Source organism: Brassica rapa, chromosome A08, assembly GCF_000309985.2.
Source record: "Brassica rapa cultivar Chiifu-401-42 chromosome A08, CAAS_Brap_v3.01, whole genome shotgun sequence".
Classification (NCBI taxonomy): domain Eukaryota; kingdom Viridiplantae; phylum Streptophyta; class Magnoliopsida; order Brassicales; family Brassicaceae; genus Brassica; species Brassica rapa.
This window is the reverse complement of record NC_024802.2, coordinates 17,597,899-17,608,204: the sequence shown is the minus strand read 5'-3', so window position 1 is coordinate 17,608,204 and position 10,306 is coordinate 17,597,899. Positions and strand designations below refer to the sequence as shown.

At 34.0% G+C, this 10,306-nt stretch overlaps 1 long non-coding RNA gene and 1 other non-coding gene across 2 annotated transcripts; one reads left to right on the top strand and one right to left on the bottom strand.

The window, feature by feature from the left end:
- Nucleotides 1-504: 504 nt before the first annotated feature.
- On the bottom strand, nucleotides 505-9,298 carry LOC117127401. Its single transcript, XR_004450418.1, has 2 exons — nucleotides 9,221-9,298; nucleotides 505-9,120 (listed from the first exon to the last, which is right to left on the bottom strand). It is a non-coding gene; the product is annotated as an uncharacterized LOC117127401 (long non-coding RNA).
- On the top strand, nucleotides 893-965 carry TRNAG-CCC. Its single transcript has one exon. It is a non-coding gene; the product is annotated as a tRNA-Glu (tRNA).
- Nucleotides 9,299-10,306: the final 1,008 nt, after the last annotated feature.

The window sequence follows — 10,306 nt, the reverse complement described above, 5'->3', positions numbered from 1 at the left end:
TAAGTTTCCAGTGTTGTCTATTCTGCAATGCTTTCAGTGTTGTATGTAATTGATTTCTCTCTTTTGTTGAATGATGTTAGGAGAAAGGGATAGAAACTTTCCAGAAGTCTCTTCCTGATGGAAAAGTCAAGCAAGTTTTCTTCTTTGATCCTGATGGTAATCTAATCTCTCTTTTTGCATCATAATCTATGCTTAGTAGTAGTTTATTTTTCTGTAATCTGAGATGGATAGAACATAGGAGTACTTTAGAATAGCTTCCTTGCTCGCCTTTGATTCGTTGAATGGGTGCAGTATTTCCTAGAAGTTGATAGCTATTATATCCAGTTATGTTCATACTCTGGTTCTCACTTTGATGTATCGTAAGTTGTAGAACATTTGTTGTAGTTTTGTTGTCAGCTAATTAGGATTGTTTGGCTCACTTTCCCCTTCAAACAAATGTACTTAATTAACTTTGAACCTATTTAACTATACCATAATATAATCTTTTTTTTTGTTTTTATATTAAAATCTATGTTTATAATGTTATGTTTAATAATTTTATCAATAAATTTGAAGTTTAATAAAAAATGTTTATTTTTTTAAGAACCCTTAAATAAGAAACTTGCAATGGACCACACAAATATATCATCTCTTAACAAAGTCTCTTAAACTCACTTTTCTAACTAAAAATTATTAAAAAAAGCTTAAGAACTCCTAAGTGTCTCTAAGGGATAATGATGCTCTAACAGCCCAAATCGAATTCGAATTGACATGAGCTGTTAACAATGGCCGCGAAGAAGCACCGTTACACTTTTTATCCCTTCTATTTAGTTATTTTTTGACCCGACAATGATTTGTGACGCAAGCTTTGATGTTTAAGATTTGAAATATTAAGGGTAACGATAAGCATCAATCCGTTGTAGTCTAGCTGGTCAGGATACTCGGCTCTCACCCGAGAGACCCGGGTTCGAGTCCCGGCAACGGAGAATTTTTTTTCAGCTTGAAGTAACTGTTGTCGTCCGTGACTTTGTGGTAAAAAGTTTCCCGGTGAGAGAAAGATCTGGTTCGGAGAATGAGCTCATATTAAAATGAGTGTACTTGACCACAGAAAAAGTGTGTGTTTCACATTTCTTGCAAGTTCTTCTTGTTCGAACAAGTGAATTAGAGACAGTGAGATTAAGCACAACTGCACAAGTCCTTCTTGTGGGCTTAATTTTTTGGCTCCAGATCTGAAAGCACTAATCTCAGATTTTTTACATAGAAAAAGGAAAAACAATAGTAATATAGATACAAATGTTACTGAAGAATAAGTAAAATAAATTGGATGTCATCTGAGATATCCTTAATGTAATATCCTTAAGTAAAAACAATACTAATATCCTTAATGTTCGTGTCACCACATAACTTAAGTCATTCTCAAATCTATATCCATTGAATCTTTCTCTGATCTTCCACTCCGTTTATCACTTTGAAACTCCCATGCTTCCAACAAATATACTCTCTTCTTCCCAGTGGGGAAATGTTCCCATATATGTCCGGGAAGAATCTCCGGCAACTCCGCGTTCAAGTCTTCTTTTGTGGATACAAAACCTAAATCTATAAACTCTTTTGTCTCCTCACCTTCTAAATCAGACACACACTCTCTTCTCTCACTCCTTCTTCCTCTGCTCTGTTGATAGTGAGCTTCCCTCCTTCAACAAGCTCCTCTGGTTCCCCGTGCCTCCCAACACATTTTCTGACCTCTCGCTTATTTACATCTTTCGATACCTCAAGAATGTAAGAGCTTCAGAAAAAACTGTTTCTTGGCGGGTGATTGTGTGTGTGTGAGGGAATTCAGACTTGTATATAAATAGATTTTGACGTATCACGTATGGTTACGACTTACTTGTGCCTTGCATAATTCGATTTGTTTCACATTTTTCATTTAGGTTCTCAAACTTTTTATATATTATATAAATATTGTAACACGTCAGCCGTCAGGGAAGGGGGATTAAAATTTATACGTAGGGGAAGTCAAAATTTCAGGTGTATTTAAGCAATAGTAAATAAGTGCTTCTCACCTTTAACTAAAATATTTTACCTTTCTCTTGTGATCGTGCTAGATGACTCGTATGTTCTATTGCATGGGATGAATTGCGGGGCAAATCTCCTTTGGCAGTAAAGCATTTTTTTCATACATATCAACTATTATTAATATTTAGATAATATAGATGTAGTGAAAACTATCTGCCAATGGAGTATTTGCCCTGTAACTCAACCATGCATCATCTTCCTCTCTTCCCAACTATCGATCTTTCCTTACTATTGTTTCGTTTTATTTTGAGTTATAACTAAATTTTGACCACAGCAACACTATATATAGAGTGTATATGGTTTAATTTTATGCACATTATGACTTATATATTAGCATATTCGGTGGCACATCCCATGTTTCATTAGAGCATATATGTATGCACTATGCAGTATCCTAAACGCAATGTCAAGTGGACAAACTCCTTGTAATTCAATTCCAGCTCGGAACCTCCTCATAAAATATATTCTTTTGGAATAATTACCAAAATAAAAGCGTTATACAGAAATTGATTTCTACATGTTTTAAGTTTTCTTTCATAAAAATGTGTTAGCAATGCATCACAACTATTATTTTAGCAACGATCTTTCCTTACCACAAGAACAATAATAGACTAATGACCCCAAGGCGGAGCTCAAAACCGATCTTGTATTAACTCTTGAAATTTAAAACTAAATGTAGGAATTTCTGATATTTTAAATACAAACAAATATGATTTAAGTTATAGTTTTATTTACATGACAATGTTTTGCCCAACAACAAAAAAATAGATGACAATGTATAAATCGCTTTTTTTGACCTCATGTACAATCTCAAGAACTCGTATATATCATAAGGATTCCACTATCATGCACGCTTATTATTAGCATAACGGAAGATGGTTACAATTCGCGAACGGTAAATATATGAGAGTTCTGATCTGCGGTATAGTTGGATATACTTAAGAATATCCTGTACATACATGCCAGTAAGAACGTTTTGTCTTGAGTCATTGTTCAAAAAAAATCGCAAATCTTAAAAGTGATACAAGAATATGATACAAAGTATGCCAGTTTCATTATATTTTACTTCCTTTTTAATAGGAAAAAATAATTAAATGAACGGATCTTTGAAAGAATCTCCAAAGTAATGACTATATATATCCATTGTCAATTGCGTTAGTGTACTTTATATTGCGACATAACTAGATCTTTAATCTTTTACAAAGTTGATTGGACTTTATTTTGCAGCTATAACGTATATATTTATTTGTATAGTATTATAATTATGTAGTGCAAGGAAATTGCAGTTTCGAGCTTCTGCAATTTATGTGTCTTCATTTTGAAACTTCATAAAATAGAAAGAACATTCCCACGGATCTTCCATTTCGAGAATCACTTTCTACTTTGAATAATTAATTACTTACCGTCTCTTTTCCTTTTTCCAAATTAAACTTTCTTTTATTTTATTGTCAGTTCTTTATATGTAACACTTAAACAAGTGGTCTCAAGCACATTTTATTCAAGTCACAAACATCTCAACTAGTCTTGTAGAAACCCTTCCAAATCAGGCAAATTGGGCTGAGATCTCTAAATTGAACAAATTGACAGTATATAATATATTGTAGTAAATAGAAGAAACTTATAAAGCCATGTTTAACTCTCAAGATTAGCACATGCATGCTAGGAAATATACATTGGTACTAACTCCTTAAATTAAAAATAAAGATTGAATATTGTGAACTGAAATAAATACATGTTCGATTTTTTTACTTTAACTTGTTGTGTGCCACGGATTCTAATATCGTGAAAAAGTGGTGTAGTGCGCTTTATTTAGGAATGTCTAAGCATAAAACTTGTGGCATGAAAAAAAAATTCCTTAAGAAATTATATGGAAAAGAAAAGATCATTCTCGGAATAAAACCTCAGTATTAATTACATTCCAGTAGCATTGTACCATGGAATATGCTTCTCTCCAAGATTGTATTTAAATACAAACATTGAATTTTTCAGGTTACAATTGTGGAGAATGAGATGTATCAAAGGTGAAAATGCATTACAGGGCAAGATCTCTATTGGCAGGAAACCATTACTTGACCTTTGCATCTCTTTATGCATTGTTTTGTAGTGAGTTCTCTGCCAAAGGAGATTTGCCCGGTAATTCTTCTGCGCTAATAAATCAACTAATTATATGTGATCAACCGATCAAACTCAGCAAAGAAGTAAATTCTATTTTTCTTTGTTTTTGTGTGGCATTGGTTTATGTTCATCCGGGTGTGGAGATATCTATTCCTCTTTGTATGAATATAGAAGGTGAGACACATTTTAACGAGAAAAAACTTCAGTTGAAGTTATGTTATTTCCTTGTTTTCATTCATTTTCTTAGTGGCCGTCTTCTTGCTCTTCACACGTTGGATATGCTTTATGCTCAAGCCAGGTCAGTACGGAGAAACATTGACTTCATCACCAACAGTTACTCATTACCTTATTTAATACTTTCTCTACTCGTAAAAGATCAATATTTAAATTAAAGGTTTATCGATGAAGTTTTTAATACAATTTATAAGTTTTTTTTTGATTAACATGGGGTATCCCAGACCTATGGAGAGGTCCAGACTACCCTCTCTCTGGATATTCAAATGGACCTTAAAACATAGGTTCATATTCGTGTTAGGTGACCAGGATAATTGTGACTTAGTTTTGCACAGCATGTAGATTGAACCTGAAACGTGTTTCAGTCCCGTCTTTTTACCACTCGACCACAATTACCCGGTCACAATTTATAAGTTAATAATGGTGAATTGTAAAACATTAATTGTATTTTAAAATACTATTGGTTTAAAATTGCAAAAATAGGTAGTTTGGTAATAATACATTTATTATCAAAATTTATCATGTTTTGTTGATATGGGTAAGGACACATAAACATACATCTTTTAGAAAAGAGTAATATATTTTTGCTATAATTTATACATTATACAGAAATGCTAACAAGAGCAAAACCATGTATTACATAATACCCACTCTAGAATTTTTTTTGTAACACTCCCACTCTAGAATATAAAGCCCATTACGAGAATGAATATGAACAAATGTAGGGAAGAAATGCCCAAAGGCAGCGGCTCGCTTAAATGAGAAAAGTAAAACGTCCATCGTCGACGAGGAGACAGACCCTCACCGAAAAGGCGAAAACCATACTTGCAAAACCTTTTTTTTTTAACACACCATACTTGCAAAAACCTAATATAATTTTCAATTAAGTGGAAGGTTCTGTAAAACAAAGCTAACAGATTTTTTCTCTCTAAGAAAGTTAATTTACTTTTAACACTGTTAACAAAAGGAAATTAGTTCTGCTCAAGTCGTAAACATTGCCAACAACCAAGCTTCAGCAGCATCATAAATTATACGTACTAATCTATAGGATTACTTTTGAGTATAAAATCATTTGCTATCCCTCAGTATTTTTTGTGTTTATTTTATTAAAACAATGATAAATTGTATTTATCTTTAAAACCATGTTTACAATAAATTCATATAGGTGTAACTTGTAAGGAAGAATAAAAGTTACGCAAGCTTGAAGCACGTAAAACTAAAGGCGGAAAGTTTTGCAAATTTTCATCGGAATGCAAACAATAGCACGAGACCATCCTCATATCTATTGTCTTAACATGCGTCAAAGAGATTAAAGCCTGTTGCGTGGATTCGTGTCTATGATTCAGTGATGTATTGTGGGAGGTTGAAGGAATATCTCCATGTCGCCTTCTGTTGCGTATTTTTGTGTATTTAAACTCACTCTATCAAACTAAGAGATCCCTAGAACAGTAGCTTCCATTATGACATACATGATTAATGTAGCATGAATCATATATGTACATTAGATTAATCTTGCATTTGCAGAATAAATAAGTTTAGGAGCAATGAAAATAATTATGTTAATCTAGAAATATTGGTTGGAAAATAATACATGATGATAACAAATATCTAGAAATATTGAAATCATAAAAATAATTCATGACATGTTGTACAAGAACCACGGCGAGGTTTTAGGAAAAGTCAGAGTCTAAGAGATGCCAAACAATTAATCCATTTCTTAAAAATATAATATTCCATGAGACTAGCCACCAATAAGATATTTTAATGCAGTCAATCTATAACATATATAAATATAGGTTGCCAAATCGTGGCTATATAATTGTTGAATTCATTTATATTGTAGCCGCATTGCTTCACGCATCAATACATTTCAATTTCTTGAAATAATCAGCAACTTTCCTTGTCAAAACTTATGAGATAGTTGGTATATTTTATGTTTTAACTAAAAATATCTAAACTTAGCATAAGTTTTCTTGACCAATCATGGATCTCTTAGTGGCACTTTCTATAAATTTGTGTGTGTGTTTGATTAGTTAATTACATATAACTTCTACAATAGTTATAAAATTATCATGTTTTTAAGATCTGTGAATTGAATGGATTCTAGCAAGTTGTAGATTTATGGCAAATCGACAATAGGGGCTGCGTTTGTTTTTCAAACTGGACAAAATGATGAAGATGACGGCAATAAGAAGCCAAGTCAACACGCGAAATGTTCATACCACTTGTCCTTTTTTCATTGTTTTTTTTTTTGTAACTTGTTTTTTTTCATTGTTGATATGATCAAATATTTATCTGACAACAATCTTGCATATATGTATTTTTTTGTCCTGTAAGGCGAATAAGGCAAGGACAGGGGGACCGAAAACTTTAAATAATATGGGGCACTCAATATAATTTATATACAAGTTAGGGGTATGTAAATAAATTTAGGTTAATTATTAAGGAAAAAGTAAAAATGAGTGTGGCACCTGTGCCACATTCTCTTTTTACCTGGATCCGCCCCTGGGCAAAGATGCAATTTATTTAATGATAAAGCAGTTTTTTTTTTAATCAAACCAATCATTCATTAAAAACTAATGGTATGAGGTCTAAATTGTTATAGAGTGAGATAGACATGCCTTAGACTGATTGTCTACAAGCCCATTTTACTCTCTAAAGACGAAAGAAACACAAAAGAAATAAAAAAATGATGATAGTGATTTGATGTCCGATAGAACTCCGTAGAGATTCATCGGCTTTGCAATCGAATTTATAGCTCTGACGAGCGATAGATAATCTGAACGAAACCAGATTTTGGTGATGCCAATGTGTTGAGCGTGAGAGAGAGCTCCCCTAACCGCTAACCCTTCAGCCATGATGGCAGATGGAACTGTCTATTGATATTGACATCCGTCGGAAGCAAACAAAGGAGAGGAGGAGTCGAAGATCCAGGTGAGCCCCGCAGCTGACGATTCCTTTTTCCTGGCAGCGTCAGGGTTACATGTCACTACATCAGGCGGAATCGATTGGGGCCGCACTGGAATCTGAGTCGTTCTCGATAGAGCCGTGCGAGGTTCTTGAGCCTGTGTCCATTTTCTAGCGTCTATCAAGGCCTTTGAAGTCGTAGCTATGGCTGATGCGGGCGTGTTTCAAACATAAGTTTGTTTCTGGTGGTCCATATGGCCCAACACACCCAGGAGAAGAGATCACTCAGAATACCGCACGGCGGTAGACACTTCCAAAAGACTGCTTCTTCCGCAGCATCAACGAAGGATAAGCACGTGTCTTGTTTGAAATCGGAGGCCAGGGGAATCAAATCCCAAACCTGTTAAGCAAAAGCGCAGTGGAGAAAGATGTGTTTTGTTGTTTTGAGCAGGTCACAGTGGATACATGAAGTGTTCTGCAACATTCCTCTTTTGTGGAGATTATCTCCCGTGGGTAGAGCCCTTTGTATCGACTTCCAGAGGAAGAGTTGCAGTTTGGGAAGAGTAGAGATGGTTCAGACTGGTCTATACCAATTGAAGAAGCTAGGTGGTGAGGAGCTGTTCGGAGCAGTCTCTTGACTTGCGACAACAGAGGCGTAGCCTGATTTCGTCAAGTAGATTCTAGAGTTTGTTGGATATCAAATGTAAGAGTCTTTTGCTTGGTTTGATCGCAAGAAAATCTTCCACAAAGTCTGGCAATATTTTGTTAATAATCTTCATATTCCACTCGCAGGATCATTGGTTGATCAAGTCAGACACATACATGTCGCCATCACCCTCCTTGAGGGGTCCAAAAAGAACCACTCGAGAGGAAGTTGTGAACCAGGAGTCAGACCATATTTTAACTTATATTTCCTTTCCAATGGTTCTTCCAAGTTTGGTAATCAGCAAGTTTTTTCCCGCTAAAATGTATGTCCAACCATGTGATGAGGACTTTGACGGTTGGACTTTAAGAAGGGAAGGTTTATGACATTACTTTCCAAGTAGGACACAAGCCAGAAGACAGTTTGGATTTGTGAGCATTTTCTATGGGAGTTTCGCAAGTAAGGCATAATTGAAGGTTTTAATGTTTTTGAAACCCAAGCCTCCCTTTCTTTTAGGCTTTGTAAGTTTATCCCAGGAGAACCAACATATTTTTTTCTTGCCGATGTTAGAGTTTTACCAGAAACGCGTAACAGCTGACTGGATCATTTTGTACATGTTTATAGGGAACATGAAGCAAGTCATTGCAAATGAGGGAATCGCAGAGAAAATAATTTTGAGCATTAAATGATAAAACAGTTTAAATGTATAAAAAAAAGCAGTTGTCCAAAAAAAAACAGTTTAAAAGTCTCGATTGTATATCGTCTCTCCATGGGAACATGGTATAAAAGAATAACGTTAAAATGTTTATCTCTACTTGATTTTCGATTATTTTTACTTTTTCAATCTTACCAACAATATTCATTTGTGTCTAATATATTGTCATGAATGAATATATAATTTATAACTAGAACTTAATAGCCGTCAATTTTATACTTTCTAAATTGCAACATAAGTATTTATTTCAGCTCACGTGTATTTTATGTATTCAGATGATGCATTCGAAATTCAATATTCCACCAGGACATACAAGAAAAGATTCACCCTGCCATGGCTCTACCTAAAGCGGCATGAATCCAAACACAAAAGATTAATCCACTATACTGCGGTTTAATCATAAGTATATACTTGTGAAAAAATCGCTGATGGCACATCTCAATAGTCTCCTAACCTGGTTTAAGAAAAAAAAATCGTACAATAATTTTTCTATAAGTCTCTCAAATGAAAGAAAAAAAAAACCTAGGAGAGAGAAAAGAGGAAGAAAGACTCACCCTCCTGGAAATGTAATCTCTTCAATCTAGATCACCACCAAAATAACAGACTGGAAAATCGAAGACGAGGTGGCTCAGTCATAAATCCACTAACTTCCTAATAAGTAGATTATCTTAGATGTTGCTTGATTTAAGCATCTAATTTTTTTGAGGAGAACAGAGAAAGTATATACGAAGGAGAAATCAGAGTCTTTGAAGTCGCGTTCGAGAATAAAATGGATCCTGAGGATGAGATACCTCCCAACCTAAATTTGGAGCTCATGTCTCTTGCAGCGGGTAAATTTCATCAAGTTACTTTCCTTTTGTAGATTGTAACCATATCTGATTTTAGAAATTAAAAAAGCGAGTGATAAATGAAAAATAAAATAATGAATATAATTACTTTAATCTATTTTGAGAATAGTTTTACTTTTTATTTTATTTTAAAATGAGTTCCGTATTACTTTGAATTAGTGTTTATGATAAAAAAAAATGAAGTGCAGTTAACTCTACTTTAAACAAAAATCAAGAAGAATGACAAAACTGGCTAGTGAGAATTTCGGTGTGTGATACTTCTGCTCGGAGGAGGAGATTTTTCCTAATTAAAAAACCATCAATTACGTACAACGGATTAGATGATCAGTCCATATATTCCATTTTATTGTCTCTAATTGAGATCAGCGCAAAGAAAGGGTAAACTTTGATCAGTAAACGATAATCATCACACATAAATATATAAGATTATCTATATGATTAGAAATAAGGATTTTAGTTATTAAATCGAAGACATGATTAACTATATATTATAGTATATGCATTTCATCAGCTGATGTTGCTTTTGGTGAAGGAAAAGGTCACAAGAACTTTAATTTTAATATTCTACTCATAGTTTTGGCAGTACTGTACTTTGGAGTGAAACTTATTTAGATTTTTTGGGATTGCCAACACAAAATGTCCAACAAATCCATAAAGTTATATACATAAACATAAAAGTGGATATGTTACTCATGCATCAGACAAGTGGTAGACCCTTTTTTTTTACGAAACAAGCGGTAGCTCTTTAAACATTAATACCTGATACAATATATGCAATCTAATGCTCAAAAC